The sequence below is a fragment of the Pipistrellus kuhlii genome, unplaced genomic scaffold (genome assembly GCF_014108245.1).
Source record: "Pipistrellus kuhlii isolate mPipKuh1 unplaced genomic scaffold, mPipKuh1.p scaffold_m20_p_5, whole genome shotgun sequence".
Lineage (NCBI taxonomy): Eukaryota > Metazoa > Chordata > Mammalia > Chiroptera > Vespertilionidae > Pipistrellus > Pipistrellus kuhlii.
The window spans coordinates 70,711,373-70,716,038 of NW_023425551.1; positions in this window are offsets into that span (position 1 = coordinate 70,711,373).

Genomic DNA, 4,666 nt, shown 5'->3' on the forward strand with positions numbered 1-4,666 from the left:
CCTTTTTTTGTAACCAGTGTTGATTGGTACCATCCTCTGTCCTCCACCCTGCCAAACAGTCCCCACTCCCGGTAGTGGTGGAAAGATGTGTTTGGTTTTGATTATCCGAGGAAAATTGTACATTCATTTACTGCTCTTCTGGAACTGGGAGCGTTTCCCACGCCCAGAGGAGCTCTCTCACAGCTGTCCTAGTCAGAGTGGCCCTAACCAGCTGGGCTAAGGAGTGACAGCTGGCCTCCAGCCCTGAGTGGCAACATCCACAGGCTTTTCCTGAGGCTTGATCGCCACCTGCTGGTCATTAGGAGAGGCACCTCCTCTGGGTCCTCCTGGGTAGAACCTCAAAGGCATACAACTTCAGGCCTGTGGGCCACATGCCCAATGAGAAATGTGCAGAGAAGTAATTTGGGGCCTGTGAACAGAGTGAAGGTGGAATCAAGGCCTGTGAGATGATGGAAACAAGGAATGAAAGAATCTCTTTTGCTCCCGACCTCTTATCCCTTTTACATTATGGTCCTTGGAAAAGGAAAGGAAGTCATAAAAGGGAGGCTAAAGGTATGGGGTGGGCAAGCATGCCAGTTACATAGTTTTGGTGAACAAGATGGCTCTCCAGCCACATGTTCATTTCTGAAATATACCAGCCAGGATACCTCCTCCTTCTGCCTCTTTCCTCCCTCTCTGACTGAGTCTTTTTTATGGAACCAAAGGCACTGCTAAAAACAGCTGCAGAAATCACCTGATCCCTTTTACAGGTGGTCTGAGGGAGCAAAATGGGTGCCTTCCATGTTTCATGGGACTTCTACTCTTTTTCCACCAGTGCAACTTCAAAAGGCGGAAGTAGGATGGTCTGGTTCCTTTTCTAATTCACTCATAGAAAACTACAGCTGGGCTGGGTTTTCTTTTGCAATCCATGTTGAATCTGCAGCTGTCCTGGGGCTATCTGACACACCAGCCCCCAGCTGAGGCCAGCTGGTAAGTCTGGCCTTGGGACACGCATGCCTGCCAAAGTGTGATCCAAGAACCCAGGAGAAGCAAACTGCTGAGAAGGCCGCCCTTAGGGAAGAGGGACAAGCTGACCTGATCTGGGGTAATGAGACAGGCAACTTCTGACTGGGAGAATATCATGTGCCTTTGGATATTTGCTCCTAACCTCTCAAAATCTCTCTCACACCGTTTCCCTTATGTTGGACATTCCTCTAACAGAGGACAAAATCTCAATTTGATATGGAGCTAAACATACAGGAACTTCTGGGAGAGGTGCATGGCAAATGAAATGCAATTTATCTGCCGATGATACCTATTTAACTACGTTCACTACCATCTATAGTGTTCTTACCATGTGTTTGATGTTGTCCTCAGCTCTTCATGAATGTAATCTCATTTAAGCCTTACAGCAACCCTGGGTTGAGTAAATTTGCTTTTTCTCTTTATTTAAAGGTGAACAAATTAAGCACAGAGAGATGAATAACTTGCCAAGGTCACACAGTTCAAGAGTGTTAGAGCCACATGTTGAATGCAGGGTGTCTGATCTAGAATATGCATGTCACCACCACACTCTACTGCTTCTCCATGTAACTTGATGCACATAGAGCCGAGGTTTCCGAGGACACAAAATCACCGAGGGAGAACAATGGTGATGGGAAGGGTGGAGAAATTATGGCATCTCCAACCTTCATTTCTCGTTATAATATCTCTTAGGGGGTAGCCCCGAACATGACGACCAGTGTTCTGGGTAAACTGTGGCATCAGCTCACTTCCTCTTGTCATTTCTGATGGAGCATGAAAGGTCTACTGCTGTGTTGCCTTATTGAAAGCAGATCTCACATCAGCCACCCAGTTCAGTCCCCAAATGGAGCAGCTTGACGTCCATGCTATTTTCATCTTTAGTCTTCATCCAAGTGAGCTTCCATGAGGCCCCAGTGGCTGGGGGTGTTATGTTTGTTCTTGCCAGAGATCTACCGAGCATTCTCAGACTGTTGGATGTCATTTAGCCACAAATGAGGAAAATATGACTTCTCAGAAAGGCAGTGTTTCAAAGGCTGTGTTTAAACACAAGTGAAGAATTGAGACATTTGTCCTAATAAACTTGGCTGTGTCGTGATTTTCCTTGTAATGCAGACTGAAGCAGTAGCTGATTGGCTACTTGAATTGTCTGGAGTTCCTGCTTCACCTTGTGGCCACCTGGGTGTGACTTTAGTACTGATTGACAGCCAGTTAGTGAATATACTGTACAGAGCATGGGATCTAGAGCCAACGCCTTGTGCTTTCCAATTGTTACTCACCACTTCTTGTTTTGTGACCTTGGATGAAGTAACTCTCTTGAGACTCGATTTCCATAATGTAAAAGGGGGTGAAAATGATACAGGTTGCTATGAAGAGTTGTCTTTATAAAAAGCCCCAGTAATTATTGAATGAAGTTATCCTTTCTTATGTTCTATCACAGATCCCAGGTTTAAACACAGTCACTTACTGGCCAAACCAGTTTGGCTCAGTGGATAGAGTGTTGGCATGCAGATTCAAAGGTCCAAGGTTCGATTCTGGTCAAGGGCATGTACCTTGGCTGAAGGCACATCCCCAATAGAGAATGTGCAGGAGGCAGCTGATTGATGTTTCTCTCTCATCAACGTGTTTAACTCTCTCTTCTTTTCCCTTCCTCTCTGTAAAAAAAATCAATAAAATATATTTAAAAAAATAAAAAAATAAACACAGTCACTACTCAGAATCACAATACATACACCCTCCACCTTCTTGCGTTTAATTCATGGTTAGGTGTCTTGGAAAGGAATCCTGAAGATACATGACATCCTAAATCATAATTTTACTAAGGCTTGAGTTTAACTCTGCCCATTATGAAGCCAGAAGTCATTTAACAAATGAGTGAGCCTGGGTAACTTCCCGGTGTCTGCATCTCAATTTGGCTTTGGTAATCTTAAGGAACATACATTTTTTTCTTAAAAGAATCTCATTATTTCCCTTGCTAATGAGCCAACTAGGTGCTACAGCAGTAGAGTCAGCTGTTATTGGAAACAGAACCATAGATCAAACTAGTTTAAGCAAGGATGGACATTTATTAGCTCATGTACCTAGAAAAGATACTAAATTGGCACACCTTTGGGTAGAGTTGGATGCAGGAGTTCATTGTTCTCCAGTTCTCCCTCTCTCTTTTGAGGTTCTGCCTCCCTCTCTGAGTTTATTTCATTCCATGACAGATCTTTGAGGGAAGAAATCTATGAGGCCTTTTAGATTAAGATCTAAAAGGAAGAACAGCTGCTTTCTTCCCCATTTGCCTGTGTTCCATGACAGTGTAAGGCATCGTGACTGATTGAGTCTGAGTCACGTGCTGACCTTGTGGAAACCATCATATCAGTGAGGAGTATGTTTTCTGTGAGCTACAAAGATGCAAAATAACAGAGGCTTAAACTGCAAGTTCATTACTTTAGCACATAAGTGTATGGATAAGCAGTCCAAGACTGGTATGGTAGACTTGGCTCCATAGAGTTCTCAGGGACCAGGTCATTTATTTTTGTTCTGCTTTTCCCAGGGTCACCTCTCAGCCCCACAAGGCAGTTCCCACTCTGAAAATCCTGTCCCCTTATCAGCCATCAGAACAGAAGAAGGAACTAAAGGTGTATGCACCAAGGCTTCTTAAAGAAAGCTTTCAGAAGCTGTCATTCAACATTTCTGCTCCCATTCTTGGCCAGAACTTGGTCACACAGCCCCACCTACCTGCCAGGGAAGGGGAGAGTATAAACCATATTCTCGGTGACCATTTGACCTGCTGGGATTTGAAGATTCTATTGTAAAGATTGGATAGAGAGCGAATGGATATTGGTGACCATTTTTGCCTGGGGCTAATTTGAATGTCTTACCTGCCTCTCACTCTCTCCTATCTTCCTCATAATCCCACTTTCCTACTCTCTTTTATTCTCTTGACCAGATAGAAATCTTTAAATGTTACTAATGATTTCCACAAGCTGTTGAGTCACATATGAGTCAAAGTCTAGGCCCTGAGGGAAGCTGTGACCCACATGAGGCCATGACCAATCTATTTCTGTATTTCAGGACCAGAGTTTGGCAAATGTGAAAGATGAGAGAGATAAGTCTTGTCTTCACTATCTTGATGAGATGGCTCACCTTTAATCTCATGTCTTACACATTCACTTGTATACACACACACACACACACACACACACACACACACACACATTTTTTGGGCTTTCCAACCCATGTTAAATCTTTCCATCATTTTTCCCCATGTCAGTACTCATTAGAGGGGACCAACATTCCACTCTACTATTTCCCATCCCCTGTTTACTAAGGTTTGGGATAGTTCACTAAACAGTACTCATAACTATATATATATACATATATATATATATATATATATATATATATATATATATATATATATATATAAAACACCAAGTGACCTGATCTATCTGGGAACTTTCTAGACTATTATCTTCTTAGTCACCATGGAAAGGAAGTATTCTAAAAAGACTTCTTTAAATTTTTTTTTCTACTTGGTACTTTCTGTTTGTTAATTTAATAATCTTATACATGAATAACATATAAAATATACTTTAAAATTTAAAAGGATCTGAGAAAGGGTTTTGGGCCATCTCTCCCCCATCCACTCCACACACAAACACACAATGCCGAACACAGA